We start from the raw sequence: 22,976 nt of genomic DNA, 5'->3' as shown, positions 1-22,976 counted from the left end.
AAAATTAAAAGTCACATTATATCCATAGTTAAAGTACAACGTGTTGCACCAGTCCATTTTAGGACCTTTATATTTCTTCAGATAAAGAAGAGGCATCACATATGATTGTTGTTGAAGGTATTCGCAGACTTGGAGAAAATATTTCCTTGATGTGGATATGTCCACCATCGGAAGCCTTCCATTGATGAGGAGGGAGTGCTCCATAGACTCAGCAGTTAGACTGATTGTGAAATGCTGCCTAGGAGTGAGCCCAGGACAGGAAGGCATTGTCTTGAGGATCAAACGGCAGACTCAGGAATTTTGGAGTCAGCATAAGTAGACTCACATAGATTATCAGGATCATTTGAAAAGTACAAAGTCAGAGCATAGAAAGTAAAGACATAAAATGAAGTCACTTAGTTCTGGTAAGGGTGCTGTATCTTAACTCTAGTGTGATGTACCCACGGATCAATTCCTGGCACGTTGACAGCTGTGGGAGAAGAAAGAATAACCTGGTAAGAGACTTCCCAGCAGGGCTCGAGGGATGAGCCCCTAGGTCCCAATGTTTTAATGGGGACCACGTTTTCTGGCTCAAATAGAGGCTTAGTTGACTCAGAGGCTGGATCGGGAGTCGTCTTCCAGAGTTCTGTTAATGCCTGTTAAAAAACTGAGAGCTGAGTTACATAACTAGTTAAATCCAAGGCTTCAGGGTCTATAACAATATCTGTGCATAAGAATGGCCTTCCAAAAGTCTGTTCTGTATTTCTGTGTCTCTTTTTCCATTTTGCATATAGGGTTATCGTTACCATCTTTCTAAATTCCATATATATGTGTTAGTATGCTGTAATGTTCTTTATCTTTCTGGCTTACTTCACTCTGTATAAGGGACCAAAAAAATAAAAATTAAAAAAAAAAAAAAAAAAAGAATGGCCTTCCATAAATACATTCAAAGAGGGACAGTCCGTGCTTTTGGGGGCAGTTCGAGCCCTCATTAAAGCTATGGGTAGGACTTTAATCCAATTATCCTGCATCTCTTGAGTTAATTTGCACAGATGTCTTTTGATAATGTCATTAGCTTTTTCAACCTTTCCTGAGGATTGGGGTCTCCAGGAACAGTGTAAGTGATATTCTACTCCCAGAGCTTTAAACACTCCCTGAGGTACAGCAGCTTTAAAGGCGGAGCCATTGTCAGTCTGAAGACTCCAAACCTGGGGATAATTTCATGGATTAAAATCTTTATATCCTTCTTAGCTTGTTCACTACGACATGCAAAAGACACAATCCATCCAGTAAAAGTATCCACCCAAACTTGTAAGCAAGAATATCCATTAGCTTTTGGCATATGTGTAAAATCAATTTCCCAGTCCTCTCCAGGATTCTTTCCACTTCACTGTAAACCAGATTTTGCTAGCTTTTTAGCCTTTGTGTTATTTTTCTGACATACCTCACACCTTTTGATAATGTTCTTTAAAGTTTTCATTACATTTTCACCTTCAAACAAACGAGAAGCCATCTGGTAAGTACTCTCTGCACCCAAATGAAAACTCTGGTGTAAACCCTTAAGAATTCTCCATTGAGCACTTTCAGGAATTATTAATCATCCATCCTCAGACTGTAACCATCCTTTATCAGTAATCTTTGCTCCTCTTTTCTCATATCTTTCTAATTCTCCCTCATTATATGTGTTTTTTCCTGTTCCACAGGACCTGTCCAGAACAAAGTTGTCTGTAGTAGGGGGTTTCATAAAGTGCCACTGTTCTGGCTTGACAGTCATTCAGCTGATTACCTTCAGCTACTTTATTCCCATCCCTGTTGTGTCCAATGCATAAAAGCTACTTCTGTAGGATAATATAGAGCAGTTAAAAGTATCTCAATCTCTCTGAAATGTTTAATGAGTTCTCCTCTTGCTGTTTTAAACCGACTTTCTTTTCATATTGCAGCATGAGCATGTAAAATCAAATATGCATACTTAGAATCAGTGTAGATATTTACCCGCTGCCCTTTGCTTAACTCTGGAGCTCGGGTCAGAGCCACAAGCTCCACTAACTGAGCACTGGTTCTCTGGGGGAGAGATTTTGCTTCTAAAATCTGTTCAGCAGTCACCATGGTGTAACCTGCTTTACACTCTCCATTCTGAAGAAAAGAACTGCCATCAGTAAATATTTCCATGCCAGGCTTGTCTAATGGAGTATCCATTAGACCCTCCCGAGCTGCATAGTTTAGTTAGGAATTGGGAACAATCATGATCAGGTGTTTCATTTTCCTTCTCAGGAAGGAAAGTGGCAGGATTTAAACTTCCACAAACTTAAGCTTAGTCACTGGACCTTCTAACAACAATGATTGATATGTAAGAAGGCTACTGTCTGTCATCCAAATATTAACCTTAGAATTTAAGATTCCGCTCACATCATGAGAAGTCAGTGCAGTTAAGCTTTCACCATTAACTATTTTTAAAGCTTCAGGCACTAATAAAGCCACTGCCCCAATTACTCTTTGGCAGTGGGGCCACCCACATGAAATTGCATCTAATTCTCTGCTTAGATAAGCAATAGGTTGCTGTTGAGGCCCTTGGGGTTGTGTCAAAACTCCCAAGGCCACAACTTTTCTTTCAGTGACAAATTAAATTCTGACCCTGTGGGCAAGCTCAGAGCAGGAGCTTTCAGGAGGGCAATCTGAAGAATCTTAAAAGCCTTTTGTGTATCTTGGGACCAAACCAGTTTGTCAGTTTGGGCCTGCTGACTTTCAGTTATAAGTTAATTTAAAAGCCAAGCAGGTACCCCATAAGCCAGAATCCAAATGTGAGAGTAGCCAGTGATTCCCCAAAATCCTCTCAATTGTCTTAAAGTCATAGGTAGGGAATGGTTTAGTATAGGTTTAATTCTCCTGGGGTCTATGGCCGTAGTCCCTTGTGACATGATTAAGCCCAGATATCTAAGAGATTGTTGAGAAAGCTGAGCCTTTTCTCTTGATGCCTTGTAACCGCAGCCTGCCAGAAAGTTTAAGAAGTCTTCTGAGGCTCTTGAATAAGCTTTCTCTGTCTCAGCACCAAGCAAAGTATCATCTACAAATTGTAACACCACTCTTTGAAGCTATTAAAGGTTTGAAGATCCCGTGACAAACTTTCTCCAAATAAGGGAGGACTGTCACGAGATCCCTGGGCAAAACTGTCCAGGTTAACTGAGAAGCTGGCTGTGTAGGCTCCTCAAAGGCAAATAGAAATTGAATTTCCTCTTCCAGAGGCCCTGAATAGAAGACACCTTTTAAACTGAACTGAACTGAACTGAACTGAACTGAAAGGCTTAGCACATGCCTGCCTGAGTCCTTCAAGAACACATCTGACAAAGTGACTCTGATCCCATTCTCCTTTAGCTGTGTTGTAGTCCCAGTCTGTTTCTGTAGTTGGGACCACCTGATTTCCAGTGGGGAGGGAGGTTATCTCATTCTCCCTCTTCCCTACTGATTCATTACCAAACCATTCATCTCCATAAGCAACCACTTTCCCCAAAACTGGAGTCTTTGAGTCGGGAATCACTGTTTGTCCCAAGACATACATCACATCCTTCCAAGTAAGGTCATAAAGCAGAGTAACACCTTTAAAAGCTCTAATATATTTTTCTGGATCGTCTGGATTGAGTTATATACTCGCTCTAATATATTTTTCTGGATAGTATCCCAGAACCCCCTTGGATTTTTGTATTTCTTGATAAGAAAAAGGGTTGTTAACTCTCATAGACTGATTATTTCTCTTGCTGGGTGGTTCATGAAGAGGCAACAGCTTGTGTGGCTGTTCCTCAGTCTCTCTGGCTGCTCTGTGCATGTGATCCCAGGGATAGATTGGAGAAACCTGCTTTTCTTTATCTCTTTGTCTCCTGTCCTCCATCTTATCTAGCAAAGTAGGAGGACAGGAGGGAGCTGAAGGTTTCACACCCAAATCTATACCCTTAGGACCTAAGTCTGGCATATTTCACAGAGAGAAAATGGGCAACACATATGCTACTTCTACCCAGTTTCCTTGTTTTCTACAGAACTGGTCTAATTGTAAAACAGTATTATACTTAAGAGACCCTCCAACTGGCCATGGTTCACTGTCCTCTAATGGATTCTGTGGCCATGCAGGATCACATAGGAAGAGCAGGTGTGTCTTCTTTAAGCCCTGGGGATCAAGTCTATCCCAGTTTTTCAGGATACAGTTCAAAGTAGTGAGGCTGAAATTCTTAGATCCCGTGTGTAAGAGAGAGAGAGAGAGAAAAAAAAAAGAGCAACCAGCACCCTCTTCCTACCGGAGGCATCCCTGCCTCCTCTAGATGGGGGTATAGACAGAATTTACACCAAAGCTTTTCTTTACTGGTTGAATTTTGTCTGTCACTTACCAACGCAGGTGATCCTACTCGTCCCTCCTGTATCTACCACTTAGATGGGGTGGAGATGCACCAGGGGTAGACCTCATGGCATCCCTGATTGACGTCAAGATCCTCACCATTAAAACCTTGCTTGCCTCTGATGCCACCCAGGGTGCAATCAGAGTAACCTTCAAAAATGCTTCCCAAGCTTAACCACTGGGGGAAACATTCTCATCACCTGAGTTCCTGGGCATGACCCTGAGTATATTCTTGACCACAACACGACTGATACTAACATAAACCTGAGATGTTCTTTCCAAGCCTCACCACATCAATATAAGAGCCTCCTAAGCATCACCACAGCAGTATAACAATTTCCTCTGTTCCACTAAGAGCCAGCTTTACTGAAGTGGGGTGGGGGATCCCTTGTAGTTCCAATCTGAGTAACCTTTACCCTCAGAGATGCTCTTGAAGCTAGAGCTCCATCTAGCTTCCAAACTTTCCATGCCTAGCAAGGCTAGGTGCTTCCTGACTTCCAATGCAAGTCTGGGACCAAAGTCATTGTACACAGTTATAGCATAGATCACAAGTCCCTTGACAGTCTATGATCCAACAGATTAGGTTAGTACTTCTAATTCCAAGGAGTTCTGAAATGGTCAAAGAGACCGAAAACTTGACTGAAAAGGAGAGTTAAGTTCACATGCTTTGCCCCTTTCTGGTGGGTCCCCCAAAGGAGCCATGGGTGCCTCTTGGCATTGGAAGTTCAGTATAACCCCCCAACAGGTATCTGCCATAAGCCATGTGAGGTCACCACAGAACCGCAGAGCAGGGCTCTACACGTGCCTTGTGCAGGGTGTATCATTCATTCACACAAGCACACCATAGAGTTAGTAAAGTACAGCAGAAAACGTGTTCACTACGAGAACAAAGAACTAGAGCTCCAAGCATCCTTACCTTCTCCTGAAGAATCCCCCGAAGATGAAAGGTTGTTGCTAAACCATGCAAAGACGCCAGGATTCTTGGCCACCAGAGAAGAAGAATTCAATCTGGGGCCCAAGAAGAGGCTTAAATCCTCAGATTTTTTTGTGTAATAAAGTTTTATTAAAGTATAAAGGAGACAGAGGAAGCTAATGACATAGGCATCAGAAGGGGGCAGAAAGAGTACCCCCTTGTTAGTGTTAGCCATGGCGTTATATACTCACTAATTAATTATTACAGTGAATGAAAATAATGTCTGGATGTTGTAAAGACCTCAATAGACCTACTCCCATAATTTGCACCTTAATATAAGAGGATTAGCCAGAAGGTTTTTTTCCAGAGACTTTCCTCAAACAGGATACATGATTGTTTTATAATCCTAAGGAATGTAGAGGGACAAAAAAGTTTGTCCTGTCTTCCTCCTTGAGAATTCCAAGCACCTCTTTCCTTGGGGACCCCTGGACTTCTTATCAATCGCCTAGGAATTGACTCTCTCAACAATATACAGCCGTTACGTACTCCTTTCCCGATTTGGAACCAGTCTGTTGTTCCATGTTCAGTTCTAACTGTTGTTTCTTGACCTGCATACAGATTTCTCAGAAGGCAGGTAAGATGGTGTGGTATTCCAGTCTCTGTAACTTTTTCACAGTTTGTTGTGATTCACAGTCAAAGGCTTTTGCATGGTCAATAAAGCAGAAGTAGGTGTATTTTTGAAATTCTCTTGCTTTTTTTATGATCCAGTGGATGTTGGCAATTTGATCCCTGTTTCCTCGGTCTTCTCTAAATCCAGCTTGAATATATAGAATTTCACAGTTCATGTACTGTTGAAGACTTGCTTGAAGAAATTACTTTGGTAGCATTTGAGATGAGTGCAACTGTGTGGTAGTTTAACATTCTTTGAAATCGCCTTTCTTTGGGATTGCAATGAAAATGACCTTTCCATTCCTGTGCCCTCTGCTGAGTTTTCAAAATTTGCTGGCATATTGATTGCAGCACTTTAACAGCATCATCTTTTAGGATTTCAAATAGCTCAACTGCAATTCCATCACCTCCACTAACTTTGCTCGTAGTTATGCTTCTGAAGACCCCCTTGACTTCGCATTTCAGGATGTTAGCCCTAGGTGAGTGATATCATCATCATGGTTATCTGGGTCATTAATATCTTTTTTGTACAGTTTGTCTATATATTCTTTCAACCTCTTCTTAACATATTCTGCTTCTGCTAGATCCATGCCATTTCTGGCTTTCATTGGGCCCATCTTTGCATGAAATGTTCCTTCCCTACCTTTAATTTTCTTGAGCAGATATCTGGTCTTTCCCATTTTGTTGTTTTCCTCTATTTTTTTTTTTTTTTTTTTTGCACTGATCACTTAGGAAGGCTTTTTTTAAAATCTCTTCTTGCTTTTGTTTGGAACCCTATATTCACATGGGTATGTCTTTCTTTTCTCCTTTGACTTTTGCTTCTCTTCTTTCTTGAGTTATTTGTAACGTCTCCTCAGACAACCATTTTGCATTTTTGCATTTCATTTTCTTGCAGATGGCCTTGATGTGGTATTTACAGATCAAAAGCAAAGATAATTGCAGCCAGTTTCATTGCTTCATGGCAAATACATGGAGAAACAATGAAAACAATGAGGGACTTTATTTCCCTGGGATCGAAAATCACTGCAGATAGTGACTTCAGCTGTGAAAAAAGGGACACTTGCTCCTTGAAAAAAAAAAAAAAAAAGCTATGAAAAACCTTGAAAGCATACTAAAAACAGAGACATTCCCTTACCACTAAATGTCTGTATGGGCAAAGCTATGGTTTTTCTGCAAGTCGGGAGTGGATGTGAGTTGGACCATAAAGAAAGCTGTGTACCAAAGAACTGATGCTTTCGAAATGTGGTGTTGGACAAGACTCTTGAGAGTCCCTTGAACTGCAAGGAGATCCAACCAGTCCATCCTAAAGGAAATCAGTCCTAAATATTCTTTTTAATGACAAATGTTGAAGCTGAACCTCCAATACTTTGGCCACCCGATGGGAAGAACTGGCTCATTAAAAAAACCCTGATGCTGGGAAAGTTTAAAGGCAGGAGGCAAAGGGGAAGATAGGAAACGAAATTGTTGGGTGGCATCACCAACTTGATGAACATGAGTTTGAGCAAGCTACAGATGTTGGTGACAGACAGGGAACTCTAACGTGCTGCACCCCATGATATAGAAAAGAGTTGGACATGACTGAGACACTGAACTGACTGATGTACAGAGGGCAATCAGGGAGCAGGCAGAAGTCTTTGGGGACAGAGGAAGGAACGATTCCTGGATAGCTGACAATGATGGGTCGGCTGGCCGGTTCAAGCTAGAGAAGCAGTTCTATGCCAGGTGGAGAGAATGGTAAGAGAAAGGGAGGGCGGCAATGCTGGGATTTCCCAGAGGACAAGATCACTTTTCTATTAAACTTTATCAATGCTCAATTTTGTTAGGTGATTGGAAACATGAGTTTTGTTTTGGAAGTGGTAGAACAATATTCAGTGGAAGAACTGAGGCTGAAGATGAAGCTCCAACACTTAGGCCATCCGATGTGAAGAGCCAGCTCTTTGGAAGAGGCCCTGATGCCGGGAAAGATTGTAGGCAGAAGGAGAGGGATCAAAGGGATGAGATGGTGAGACGGCATCACCAACTCAATGGACATGAATTTGAGGAAACTCCACAAAATTGTGAAAGACATGGAAGCCTGTTCTGTTGCCATACATATAATCACAAAGAGTCAGACATGACTTAGCAACTGAATAACACCAATGAGAACAGAGGATCCAGTGAAGCCTCTGGCACTGGTTGGAGTGGAGAAACATTTAGGTGTAAGGGGAGGCTTCCCATTCTCTGGTGCAGGTCCTTGAATCCAAGGCAAGGAGCACAAGATATTGAATGTGTTACCAAATATTGTTTTCTAAAGAAACAACAACAACAACAACAAAAACTTTATCTGTAGGAGTGAGAGCTTTGACTGAGTTTGTGCTCTAGATTTTACTGAGGGATGTGGAAGGAAACTGGAGTGGGCTGAGTCAGGTGACCAAATGCTGGAGGGCGAGGCATGTGGTAAACTTTCTGCACTAGGTGGAAAACGAATCCACAAGAAGTGTCCCTTCTGGAGTGTACATGCCAACATATCCCTTTGTTGAGGCAGATCACTTCAGTGGTGTTTTAGGGCAAGTGAGAAATGCACGGTGGTTTGTTTGTTTTTATCAATTTTTGTGGGTAGTTAGATGAGTCAGTGTCTGGTTACTTCACTGCATGGTTGGAATCATGCTTGGGAAAGAAAACTAGATGAGGTCCACACATATTTCTTCATTAAACAGTAAGGATAGGAAGGTTTCTAAGGCAACTGTAGGTAATTTCAACATGAGGGGCCAAATGGGGACAGTTTCATTCAACAGGCTGAGATTGGATTGCACAGGTTGACATAGTTGTTGCTATGACAAGTAGCCATAACAGCTACTTGTTGCTATGCTGGAGATGTGGGAAACTGACAAAACCTCAAAAGCCTTACAGCTCTCCTTGCAATGCAATTTCAGGCTAGAAGTCATTGGCAAGGAAAGGCTGACAGGTAAGGCTGGGAAGGGAGTAATCTGAGCCAGTAGTCATTAGCTCTTGTTGGAGCCCAGAAAACAGAAGCATCGGCTCAGTCAGAATTTTTTATCATGGTTCAGAAATAGAGGTCATTTGGCTTGAATCAACATTTAGCCTTGGGGATGGCAGCCATAGCCTCTAAACAGAAGATTTCCTTCTCCCCGGGTGGGAGGATAATTCATATTTGTTCCAGACTCAGGAACCCAGAAAGCCCTCTCAGCACCACTTGTTCTTAGCAGGCACGCATGCAATCTAGAAGGTGGAATTATCATCATGGCGCCCATTTTCCAGATGAGAAAACTGAGGTTAAGCGACTTGATCAAGTTCACACACCTATACACGTGAATCGTCAAGCAAAACCCCGGGCAATAGTCCTCAATTTGTGTGTTATTGCTCCACACCCACTGGGAGTGGTTGGTGGTGATCTGGCAGAATGCTTCGGGAGAAGCATGAAATATTCAGGCTTAAATTGAAGAAAGTAAGGAAAACTGCTAGAACATTGAGCTAACCTGAATCAAATCCTTATGATTATATATTGGAGATGAAAGATAGATTCAAGGGATTAGGTCTGGTAGTCTGAAGAACTATGGATGGAGGTTTGTAACATTGTATGGAGGTGGTCACCAAAACCATCCCCAAGAAAAACAAATATGAGAAGGAAAAGTGGTTGCCTGAGGAGGTCTTAAAAACAGCTGAGAAAATGAGAGAAGTGAAAGGCAAAGGAGAAAGGGAAAGACATACCCAATGGAATGCAGATCTCCAGAGAAAAGCAAGGAGAGATTAAAAAAAGTCTTCGTAAATGAACAGTGCAAGAATTAGAGGAAAATAATAGAATTGTAAAGAGTATAAAACTCTTCAGGAAAATTGTAGCTACCAGAGGAACACTTCATGCAAAGATGGGCAGAATAAAGGACAGCAAAGTCAAAGGCATACCAGAAGCAGATGAGATTAAGAGGAGGTGGCAAGAATGCCGAGATGAACTGTACAAAAATGGTCCTATATTCAGGATAGGGATGATGCATGGGTCACTCTTGTAAAGTCCGGTATACTTGAGTATGAAGTCAAGTGGGCCTTAGGAAGCATTACTACAAACAAAGCTAGAGGAGGTGATGGAATTCCAGCTGAGCTGTTTAAAACATCCTAAGGAATGAGGCTATAAAACTGTTGCATTCACTATGCCAGCAGTTTGGAAAACACAGCAGTGGCCACAGTGCAAGAAAAGGTCAGTTTTCAACCAATCCAAAAGAAAGGCATTTTCAAAGAATGTTCAACCTATCATGCAACTGCGCTTACCTCACTTGCTAGCAAGGTAATGCTCGAAATCCTTCAAGCTAAGCTTCAACAGTACATGAACTGAGAAGTTTCAAATGTACAAACAAGATTGAGGAACCAGAGATCAAATTGCCAACATCCACTGGATCATAAAGAAAGCAAGGGGATCCCAGAAAAACATTTTCATCTGCTTCACTGACCATGCTAAAGCCTTTCATTGTGTGGACCACAACTAACTGTGGAAAATTCTTAAGGAAACGGGAGTAGAGGATCACCTTACCTGTCCCCTGAAAGTCTGTGTGTAGGTCAAAATGTGGCAGTTAGAATCAGACATGGAGCAATTGAAAGATTTAAAATCGGGAAAGGAGCATGAAAAGGTAGACATTGTCACTCTGGCTATTGAACTTTTATGTTGCATAAATCATTCAATATGCTGAACTGGATGAATCTCAAGCTGGAATCAAGATTGCTGAGAGAATTATCAACCGCCACAGATATGAAGATGACACCTCGCTAATGGCAGAAAGCAAAGAAGAAGTAAAGAGCCTCTTGATGAGAAGAGGAGATGCAAAAAGTGGCTTAAAACTCAACATTCAAAAAAGTATTCTCAAAATAATACTTAACATTCATGGCGTTCAGTCCCACAAATCATGGCATATAGATGAGGAAAAGTGGAAACAGTGGCAGATTTTATTTTCTTGGGCTCCAAAATCACTATGGACCTTGACTGCAGCCACAAAATTAAAAGACATTTGCTCCTTGGAAGGAAGCACGGCTATGAAAAACCTGGACAGTGTAATAAAAGCAGAGACTCACGTTGCTACAGAAATCTGTAGTGTCAAAGATATTATTTTTTTCCCGAAATCATGCACAGATGTATGATCTGGACAAAAAGAGAGTGAATGCCAAAAAATTAAGCTTTTGAACTGTGGTGCTTGAGAAGATTCTTGACAGTCCCATATACAACAAGGAGATCAAGCCAGTCATTCTGAAAGGAAATCAACCTCTGACCCCTGCTGTCTCAGCTGAGGCATCTACTGAGGGCCTCCAGGTGGAAAGAATGGATGCTTCCACTGCAAATGTGCCTAACCGTGGCAGTTCCAAGCAAAGAGTTTGTAGCTCCACCCCTGGAGGAAGCTGAAAAAGGCTGAAGGCTCTGTGTACCCTGGGTCCCCTGATACCTGCATTGCATTTTCCCCGGCAGCATTGGAGGCCAAGGAAGGGGCATTCTGGTCCCTGGGGCAGGGGCATGGCTCAGGGATCCACTGGGGCCATCACTTACCAAATAGGACTGGAAAGGACAGAGCAGGCATATGTGGCAGAGAGCTGGTGAGTGGAGTGTGGGAACAAGAGGGAACCAGCTCTGCGGGAACTACCTCACCCAAACTCCCCTGGAGGAGAAGTCCAGTGATAAGATCATCTGAGATGGGACGAAGAGAGTCTATTTCATTACCCCTTAGAATTCCTCTGAATGAGGAGGTGGTGGAGTTGGTGGGTCATCACAAACTCTTCCATGGCCTAGACCATCCCCAGTCGCTATCCTTGGGGCTGCCTCTCCCCAGCTTCATGCATGTAGTTCTGAAGGAAACTGAGAATCATGTGTGCTGCTGGGTCAGGGCCAATGACCATGTAAAGCCAGTCATAGGACCCCATGGTCCTGCCAGGCTGGCTGATCTGGTGCTCTTCAGGTGATCTGAGGTGGGTCATTCAGAGAACACCATTGAACTCTGATATCCCTGAGCTTCTTTCCTTACTAGGTGATGCCTTGGGGATACAAAATACTAAGGCAGGTAGCTTGGACTCCCTCACTAGGTGTAGAAGCCTTAAGGAAGAAAGTTGTCAGGCTAAGACCCCCAAAGGAGAGGGAAGGGAAAGAGCGAGGGTGAGAAAGAGAGAACTGATGACTTCTGATTTCTTGGGTCCAGTCACAGATCTTTGTATTTACTCTGATTCTTGTGTCCTGGATTCCCAGAATCATTTCAGTGAGTCTCCCTTTGAAGCCATTTGGAGTGGGCTCCTCTCAATTTTGATTCAGACTTGGTACTAGATCCTTCACTCCCAGACACAAACAGAGGCACCCATTTGTTTCAGCACCATTAAGAGTGAAACACTTCATTGTTTACTGAGAATAGGGTGTGCAGACCACCAAATGCAGTTCATCAGCATCCTGGGCAGGAGTGCCCTAAGTGTGAGTGAGGGTGTGTTAGGAGTGGCCTTACTGATTCCTGAATCACTCCAAGCATTTACACTGCCTGTGCCAGGCCAATCCTGTCATTTCCTCGATCAAAGACCGAGAAGTACTGCCTCAGGAAGACGTCACCCAGGGTCCATGTCTCTGCAGATTCACTCACTGTGTTCTCTTTAAAGGTGGTATAGCAGTCGCCGCTAGAATCCTGGGGGAGTCAGAGACACACATCAGTCAGCCTGAGTCCTTATCAGTGACTAACCCCAATATCCAGACCGAGCAGCGTTCTTGGTTTTATTTCCCTCTTTTGGTAAGTATCAAGTGATTTTGTGAGCTTCAGGGCATGTGAGAGTTCATCCAAAACCAAAAAGGGCCCATACATGTGGCTGCCATGAGGAAGGGTGTGGTGAGTGGAGGACTGGGAGTTGGGGAAACAGTGGAATGATAAACAACAGAGTCCTACTGTAGAGAGTAAGGAGCTATATTCAATATCCAGTGATAAACCACGTGAAGGAGAATACAAAAAAGAATATGTATTTTTATGTGAATAACTGAGTCACATTGCTGTGCAGCAGAACGTAAGGTGAAACTGAAGATCAGCCACACTTCAGTACAATTTTTAGAAAAGTATAAGTGTGTCCCCTGGTTCTCCTCACTTCCTGATTCTTTCCTCCTGGCTCCTGCTCCTTGTTTTCTCTACAGAGAATGCAGTTCCTCCTCTGGCATCCCCACAATCCAAACTTTATTAAATAATTTTATTTTGTATTGGAGTATAGCTGATTAACAATATTCTGAGTTTCAGGTGGATAGTAAAGTGACTCAATTGTATGGGAGATACCCCTCCCATCCAGGCTGTCATATAACTGAACAGATTTCCCTGTGCTACACAGTAACTCACTGTTGGTTATCCATCTTAAATATGGCAGTGCCCACAACATTTTCTTGAAGACTTAACTCAGGAACTCTGGGAAGTCTCCTTTGGCACACATTCACCCTCTTTGGCCACTCCAGGCTTGATTGGGTAACTTACTCTGGTTTCCCATTCCCACCGGTCAGTCAGTAGCCCTCATCACCCCTAGTAAGTCCCCAGTGCCCCAATGCAGAGCACCTTGGGATGCCATTTGCATGGAATCCAGTGCAGTGTTGCCTAGAACCAAGAAACCCTCCATATGGCTCCATGAGTTTGTGGCTTTAGAACTCCTGAGCTTCCCTCTGTTCCTCAAAGCCTTCTTTGAGCCCATCAGCCTGCTATGTACTCCCACAGGGAGCTGACATGAAGCCTCCACCCTGTGCTGGGGTGAGCAGTCACTGTGCACCCTTTATTCACCTTAGTATCCAACATCTCCACAGAGGGGTCAGGTACCCCAATTCACAAAGGGCGCACCTGGCCAGAGCAATGGGAAGAAGCAGCCGAGATCTAGGGAGACCATGTAATTTGTCATCCAAAGCACGAAGGGAAGGGAGACTGTTAATTTATGCTGGGATATCACACTGGGATTGTCCCCAGCCATTCTCCTTGTAACATGGCCTATTTCAGGGACTGCTAGCGCTGACTTTCATGTTCATGCACCTAAGATTTCAGATTTAACTGAAGCTCTCTGAGGACTGACAGCCTTAGTGTTACCCTTGCCTTGTGACTCCCACCATGCCAGCGTGGTGTGGCGTGTCCACATTTATTTCAGGATGATCAGTGTCCCAGACGGCCCTTTACTCTCAAGTGATTGGTTCTGTGGAAGGCACTGGCCCAGCCACAAGGCTCAGAGGCATCTGCAATGGTGTGACATGGCCTGCAGATGTCGCCCTCCTCCCAGCAGCAGTCCAAAGGTTCCTGCAAGCTCCAGTTTGAGAACCAACCCTCAGTACTGTCCCCTCACCTTAATGGTGTAGGCTTGAGATGGCAGTGAGCAGTTGATGCCATTGATAGAAGATAATAGAGCATAGGTTATGGACCGCAAAACATGAAGCATAGTGCTGCTAGAGTGAGAGGGAGAGAGGCTGGCCCTGGAGATCCTTGTGTGTGGAGACTGCGAGTGACGCTAGGGCATGACCTTTCACCTCGGAACCCCGTGGTGTTGCGCCAATGAGCCTCAGGATATTATTGACCAGTCTTCTTGGGCCAAGGATCAGTGATGTCCCAGTGTCCACAAGGGGCTCAGCCTCCAGAACAAGCAATAACCTGACTTTTCATGGAGATGCTGAGAGACAGTGCAAGAAAATGGGCATCAAGGTCACTCTGAGTCTCCCCAGAGCTGCCCCCTTCCTGACTGTCTCCTAAACAGCCCTTTGTCTCTTGCCCTGACTCTTTTCATCTGCTCTCGACACAGCACCTCCTTTGACATCCTTGAATGCAGTACTTAATACACCAGGATCTTTTGTACCTTGACACAAGCTGGTCTTCCTTCCTAGAAGACTTCTCTCCTCCTTCACTAGCAAATTTCTTCTCATCTTCCAGATTCCAGCTTAATTGTCATGGATTCATGGAAGTCTTTCCTGTGGTGTTTATCAGTTTCCTGTCTTGGTCACTCTCTATAGACCCTTCCTCATGTCTAGCACGTACCAAAGTCACAATACACTAAGTGTGTGTGTCATTTCTGTGTATCTGCCTTCTTAGATGTGAGGGCAAGTTTTATTCTCATTGCCTCCCTAAAGTGCCAGCACACAGTGGATGCCCAATGTTTGCCTGTTCGGTGAGTGAATAAAAACTCTGAAAATAATGAGATACATCCAGAGAGCTGTATCTGGTGTGGAACAAATAATGGGTCAAACAGAGTGAAGATGGAGATTTGCAGGAGCAGCAGATTCTCATAGTGGAGGGAGAGAGGGGCTGCTCTGGGAGAGGGTGTCTCCCAGCACTGCTCCTACAGCCAGCTCAGACCCTGAGACCCTGGCCAGGAAATACATGACTAGCCCACAGAAACTCCAAAGAACAGGTCAGCTTTTCTCTGAGGATATCACACAGAATCCTATCCAAGAGGACAGAAACCTCTTTTCCTCAGGTCACTCCTGGATCCCACCTTTCTGATTTTCTGTTATAGCCCCTGCCCCACTCTGTGCCCAGGTACATGGGGTGTCCTTTTTATTAGTTGCTTTCACGCCTTAAGACTGCAACCAACCTCTTTCCACTGCTGGGTAGCTTCTCCATAAGGAGACCAGTTTTCCCCATTTGCTGAGGACTTTCCCTGTTTGCAAACTGAGACTTATCTGTACTGAGAACTTGCTTGGCCCCAGGTGGCCCTGCACAGTTGGTCATCTTATAACGCTGTCCAGGCTAGGGAAATCCTCCCTGATCCTGTTCACCACACTGCAGAGTCCTCTGACCGTGCTCCCCGCCTCACAGGGCAGCGGGTGCAGCGCTCTCCCAGCTGCACAGACCTCTCTGGACCCAGTGAGGACCCTGGTCAGAGCGCTGGTCAGGAGGCCTGGGGATTATGAATCCATGGGCTGTTTGTGTATCTATGTGCTTGTGTGTTTGTTTGTATGTGTGTTTGTATGTGTCACTGTGTGTGCTTCTGTGTCTCTGACTAGCTATGCATGTTTATATGTTTCTCTGTGTATGTGTATATGTGTCTGCTTGTGTGTTTCCATATGTCTGTGTGTCTGTCTGTGTCATTGAGGATGGTGTATATATTTGTGTGACTGTATGTTTGAGAATCCATTTGTGAGTATCTGCCTGTGTCCATGTACAGATGTGGAGCATCCCTTGGGCTGACCCTCAGAGAGAGAGGCTCACCGGTCCATGTGGACATGCCAGTAGCCCGCTTGGGTCAATGGTAGCCAGTTGAGCCATCCCTGGTAGTAGCGGTGGTCCAACCCACCAAACATCACCACACTGCCCTCCAGCTTGCTCCTGTAGAGAGAAGACAGTGGGGGGGATCCTTGGAGGACGGTAACAACAGCACTGTCTGAGAGCTTTGCTTCTCCACCCATCAAGGCCCTAATAATGTCTTCCTCGACAGATGCAGAAATCGAGGCTAGGAGTGACTGGGAACCAGACGGAGGTCGGTTACTGGCTAATGAGTGGCACAGAGGAGGTTAGAAGCTGAGTCACCTGGCTGGGCTCTACCCACTATATCTGCTGAAGATGCCCTGGACCTCCTGTGACACGAGTGCTCAGACACCCTCAGAGGACAGGGTGCTGAAGCATTTTGGCTTTCCCTTTGTCCACTTTGTCTTTTTTCCGGAAAATCAAGGCCTGGGAATGCTAAGGGTGTGGGATCAGGTCACCCAGAGTTGGCTCCACTAGCCTGTGACCTCTACTGTCCAAAGGGCCCCACACTCAGAAGCAACCCCACCTCTGCTCTCATGTCTTGAAATGCCTAATATTTCATGAACAAGGGGTCCCACACTTTTGTTTTGTGTCCCACACTTTTATTTTTCACTGGCTCTTGCAAATTGGGTAAGTGGTCCTTCATTACCAGTAAAATGCTAATGAGGAAGGAAAGCTATCCACCATCATTCTCCTTCCTTATCAAATTCATAATCAAATCCTAATGCCTTTTCCTTCCACTTGTTTCCTGTTGCCTCTCATTAGTCTCCCTCCTCACTCATCCCCCTAGACCAAGTTACTGATCTTGAGCCCAGGAGCAGGGTTATGTTCCAATAAAACGTTATTTCTAAAAGCAGGTGGTGAAGCCAGGTAGGGCCCTGGGGCCATAGTTATCTTGGATTAGATTATCTCTCAGCATACTTCTTTCTCAAGTGTTCTATAAATTTCATGCAACTGAAAGCAAATTACAGCTAATTTGGAGAAATGGATTGTCCATCTCAGACTTACTTGCTCAGGTAGAAGGCAAAAACAGGCTCAGAAACAGCACCTTGATTCTTCAGGTTGTCAAGGATGGGGATGCCTCCAGTGAAAGATAAGTTGGGTAGTTCAAGCCCTAGATGTTTTCAAAAGGTATTCCCTCAAACCCGTATTTGGCCAGTCTTAGACCGAATTGCTGGTCAGTACTTACAAGGTCCCCAATCTGTGTGAGAGAAGAGTGATCCCACTTACAGATACGTGAAGTGAGGCTAGGACTGGACTGGGATGCATTGCCATTAGATCCTCAGAGAAGAATTGAGGCTGGGCTCTGACTTCGGTGGAACTCAGAGGGTTAGACCATGCTGGGAGGGGGATTTGGGTTCCATTTGAGAGAGGCTATGAATTTTAAAACATCTGCCCCTCTGAAAAACACCAACTGAGTGAGTCAATTTGGCCTGGTGGCTTCTGTACAGGTGGGGCAACTAAGAGTCAGGCCAGGTCCCATCGGTTCCCCCTTGTGGACAAAATGAGCCGAGAGTAAGGTAGCCTTCTCTTTGGCATCACTGTGACCTAATGACAGGAATGGACTGCCCTCTCTGTAAGGTGTTGTGGATTCTACGTCTGTCCAGGAAGACAGAAGCCGAAAACACAATCTTGCTTGCAGGGATCTATGAAATTACTGCCTGGGGAATTCACTTTTCGGGATATGTGTGTCTTTGTGTGAGTGTATATGAGAGAAAAAGAGAGAGAGGGGAACTACTCAAGTACTTTGGGGGAGGCAGGCCATAGGTTTTATTAGACTCTCAAAGGCCCCTTAGAGTGAGAACTCATTTATGAGGCCCCCTAACTTCTCAGGCCTCCAGTTTCCCAGTCTGGATACCTGAAGCCCTTGACTGCCCCAAGGGTCCCCAGATCAGTTTTATTCTGTCCCCAAACACCCAACAGCAACTTCAGTCCTGAAAAGCCAGTCGAGCTCCAGTGTTTACCACATGTGTGTCCTCAGCAAGGCCCTTGATGTCTGTACTTCAGTTTCCTAATATGCCACATGAACTAATCAGAGTAACTGCTGTGTGGGGTTGTTGCAGAACTAAACCAGTTATCACCTGAAAGTGCCTGGAAGAGTCTGTGAATATGAAAGTGGGTGCTTTTGTCCCCTCTTCTCATTCCCAGCAAAATGAACCTTGACGTGCTCATGGGCAGAGAAGCTGCAAGTCCCCATCTCAAGCCACTCTCTGGGTTCGCTAAAATATGTGCTTGTGTGTCCCCATGGGCACTGCCTCCCCAGGGACAGGATCCTGTGGGTAAGATGGCCAATCTACGGATTGAGGCTAGGAACGTCCTGCCAATGGTCCTGCATCAGTTTTGCAAGCAGTGGTCACCCCACAGCCAGTCCTGACTCAGCATTTGTTACACTGTTACCCGAACGTTGTCAGGAGCATGAACTCCCTTCATACTCCCAGAACAGTATTCTATGCTGAAGGTGTTTCTGATAGGCCGGAAGGTGGAAGACTCAATATGTCTGATCATAACGTGTGAGGCTGCAGACACAAGAGATAAGTGTCATCAGGTGCCAAGGGTGCAAAACAGGGTGGCAGGGCAAGGGAAAGATGGTCCGGGTAAGGGGTGTCTGTACTCACAACAGGTTGGGCTGGTGCAAAAGATGGATGGCACCCACAAGTCAAATGAGGCTGAGTCAAAGACAACCTGGAATTCCTGAGGGGGTGTTCCAATGGTGATGTAACCCACTTAGAGCATCTACAGGGGAAAGGAGGGAGTAGGTTAGTGCAGAAGTGGCTACCCTCTATTCCCACACTCAGGCCTCCCTCTGGATGTCAATATCTCTTGAGATCACTTTCTAACCACCATGCAGCTCACTGACGTTGGTCACAGAGGTGCCTGCATTTGATATATTTTTCCTGTGCTACGTGGTATGCAGGATATTGACTATGACCAGGTCTTGAAGTGGTACAACCTGCTTTGGAAGAACAGAGGCATAACCACTGGACCTCCAGGACCACTAGGCACCCAGGGAAGTCCTGGTGCCTTCATTTGAGAAGCTCTGTAGTCTCTCAAACATAGGCTTAACACCCCCTTCTCCAGGACGTCCTTCTTGATCAACCTCAGCCACTCCCTCTAAACTCAGACCACATCCAATCAACAGCACACAGGTGACCCTTTCATTTGACATCTATTTACTAATATGTCTACCCCTCAGGCTGGCATGAGCATTCTTGAAGACTAAATAAGCCCTTTTTCTAATCTAAAAACAGTAACCACAGTGTTAAATACTTATGGCCTTACACAGAATACGGGTTCAGGAACTTTTTACAGCTGTGGTTCTTGCATCTGTGGAACCTGAATTTCTCTGCCTGGGGATTGACAATTGCTTTGCCTTTGGTTCTATCAATTGATCAGTGACGGGTCAGTCTTCATCTGTAACTGACTAACTCACTTATTTCAGAAGGAACAATCTCCCTTAAACTAATGACACATCTTTGACACAGAAATTGATATATACTTGCCACCTGGTAATTGCCGGGCCCAGTCACAAAGACCAACAGTTGAGGATAAGAGTGTGTTCTCCTCTGGATTGGGTCACTGTTTTCCAGTGTTTCTGCCTCCTGCATGAACCCCAACCCCACATCCGCCAGGCACCTCCAGATGAGCCCCGGTGCTAGGCTAGAGCACCAGGGGGCGCTGTGGAGCACCATCCCACCCAAATACTCATATCTTCAATGTTTCTCAGGGGGTGTGTAGCTATATTTGAGCCAGGAGAAGAAGTCTGGTACAGTCTGTAAGCATGTTCCTTCAGGAAATTGTTCAGCATATCATTTTCACTGCGGGTTTTTCTCATGATCTTCACTCTGGTTAGAGGCATACTTTACCGAGCATTTGACGAAGAAAACAAAGAAGAAGCTACAATTAGCTGTCAGTGTTCAGGTATAACTGTCATTGTAATGGCCCTGTGTATTTTCTAATCATTTTTATGAGGCACATTATTATCAGAATTTCTTGCATATACCATGGCAAAGACATAGGTTTGGTTACAGGTTCTCTTCTGCAATCTGGGATAAGACATATGACCATGTGGTGTCTCAATCTCCCCCTCGATAAAATGGTGAAATGTAACAATACAAACCCTCCAGATAGAATTTCTTGGGGATAAGTGAAGTGATGGATATAAGGTACGTGATAAATAGGAAGTCTCAACAATGACAGGCATTAGCATTGCTGGTGCCATCCCACTGTATCCTTCTCATAGAACCTCAAGGAAGAGGTAGAAGGGGGACTCTTATGCTCTTTTACAAGGGAGCAATTTGAAATGCAAGTGGTTACTGAGTTTGCTGTGGTCACACTGCTTATCAGATATAAAACTGTATGTAAAACAGTGTATCTTTCTCCAAGTTGAAAGAGAAGAGGGAGTTGAAAGAAGAATCCAGGAGATAGGGAACAAGTAAGGGAAATTCAGAGGCTCAAGAAGGAAGAATGAGTTAAGTGAAAAATTAAAAGAAAACAACACAGAGAGGAATACACTCACAGAGACTTCCAAAGAGAAGGAGAGGTAAATGATAGTGATACAGAGATGCAGACACAGACATATACACAATGAAGTAGACAGGGAACAAAGAGGACATGTTGAATAAAATGTAGAAAAGTACTATTCCACAGGACCACGCCTACATCTGCATAGACTGTGCACTGAACAGTTGTAAGGAGTTGGATTTTCAATAGGTCATGACTTGACCCCAAGAGTTGTGCAACCATGCAAATCTACACCAAGACCCTTGGGATCCCCAGTTCCTAAAGCAAGGTACTTATCAATAAGTAAGGGTTGAACTTTAAGACTGTCAGGGAAATATTCCTTTCCCATCTAAACCTGATGGCTGGAAGAATAATCAGATGAAAAGAAAAACCTGAGAAAGGAAGATGATGCAGCTTACAGTCCCCATAGTTACTTGACTATGCACTCTGAGAAGGCCACCAGTCCGAGGAGCCCAAGCCACGTCATGCTCTTTCCTGGCTCCAAGTACTCAGAGAGGTTCAGGTTCTTAGCATGTAGTGGTGACTGTAAGCCCCGAGTTATACATGCTCTGACCTACCCTAGTTTTCCCCTTTATGCCACTAATAGATCTGATAAAATACAAAGCTTTTGCTAAATCTGTACCTTCATCAGTGCCCTTGGTGAGTGGTCTTTGAAGCTTCTCAGAATACAGACAATTGAACTATAGTCTCTTCCTTAAATCTTGGCTGGAAAATCAAACTGATCTGCCTGGACTTCTAAGATGATGGCGAACCTTGCCTACTTGGAGAAAAATCTGCTAAGAACATCATGAAAATGGTACCTAGGGGCCATACTCGACATTCATGGTTTCATGTCATCTTCCTAGCCACTTCATGAGATATGCACTGATGTCTTCATTGGAGATGAGATTGCTGGGGGGATAAGTTGTCAAATGACAAAGTGAGGACTTCAGGGACAGCCCAGGGACATACAACTGGCCTTAGGTAATGGGTCTAACGGCAGAGATCAGGGGCATCTATGATGCCAGTCTGCATCAAAGATTTATGCAGAGTTGTACTTCAATTGCATGGGTTTCAGTATTGGGAGAAATGTCATATGCATCTGCAAGATATTTTATATCATCCAACAAATATACAAGGAAAAACTGTGTTCTGGGTTCTGGGTTAAAGGCTTCAAATTCAAAGTTGATAAAGACAAAATAAGTCTTTATCATAAGAGAGCTAGCATTCTAGTTCTCACACGCTCATGGCCCCAGGAGGCAAGAAAAATGATAGTAGGACTAGGTGCCCATGCTGGACCCTGGGCAGCACAGGCCTGCCCACTGGGAGCAGCCTTTCCTCCACTTTAACCATGCTGGATAGCAGGCCAGTTGGCCATGTTTCAAAAGAATCAGAAGGTTAGATATTTATATACAATCTATTGATTTTATGTTAGCAACTAATTTTCTTTTCCCTAAAAAACAGTGGTAACACAATCTCCAGAAAGATGTGCTGGAATCAGCCTTCAGTCTCTGCACGTTTTTATATCTGGCCTAGACTTGGGAGTGCAGTGGGGACAGAGAGGAATTTAAGTTGGTTGATCTAAAAAGAGAATGTTAAGATCTTCTATTTCTTTCTGGTTCACTTTTGGGAAGTTATACTTTTCTAAGAATTTGTCCATTTCTTCCAAGTTGTCCATTTAATTGGCATAGAGCTGCTGGTAGTAGTCCCTTATGATCCTTTGTATTTCAGTGTTGTCTGTTGTGATTTTGTCTCTCCATTTTCATTTCTGATTTTGTCAATTTGGTTCTTCTCCCTTTGTTTCTTAATGAATCTTGCTAACGGTTTGTCAGTTTTGTTTATTTTTTCAAAAAACCAGCTTTTAGCTTTGTTGATGTTTGCTATGGTATCTATCATTTCTTTTGCATTTATTTCTGCCCTAATTTTAAGATTTCTTTCCTTCTACTAACCCTGGGGTTCTTCATTTCTTCCTTCTCTAGTTGCTTTAGGTGTAGAATTATGTGATTTATTTGAGTTTTTTCTTGTTTATTCAGGTAAGCCTGTAATGCTCTGAACCTTCCCCTTAGCACTGCTTTTACAGTGTCCCATAGGTTTTGGGTTGTTGTGTTTTCATTTTCGTTCTTTTGTATGCATATTTTGATTTCTTTTTTGATTTCTTCTATGATTTGTTGGTTATTTAGAAGCGTGTATTTAGCCTCCATATACATGAATTTTTAATAATTTTTTTCCTGTAATTGAGATCTAATCTTACTGCACTGTGGTCAGAAAAGATGACTGGAATGATTTCAATTGTTTTGAATTTCCCAAGGCTAGATTTATGGCCCAGGATGTGATCTATTCTGGAGAA

At 44.0% G+C, this 22,976-nt stretch overlaps 1 pseudogene; it reads right to left on the bottom strand.

Moving 5' to 3' along the window:
* Nucleotides 1–12,421: 12,421 nt before the first annotated feature.
* LOC122674378 lies at nucleotides 12,422–21,116 on the bottom strand (annotated as a pseudogene).
* Between the last annotated feature and the right edge of the window lie 1,860 nt (nucleotides 21,117–22,976).

This window comes from Cervus elaphus, chromosome 2, assembly GCF_910594005.1.
Source record: "Cervus elaphus chromosome 2, mCerEla1.1, whole genome shotgun sequence".
Lineage (NCBI taxonomy): Eukaryota > Metazoa > Chordata > Mammalia > Artiodactyla > Cervidae > Cervus > Cervus elaphus.
This window is presented reverse-complemented; position numbering and strand designations above follow the sequence as displayed.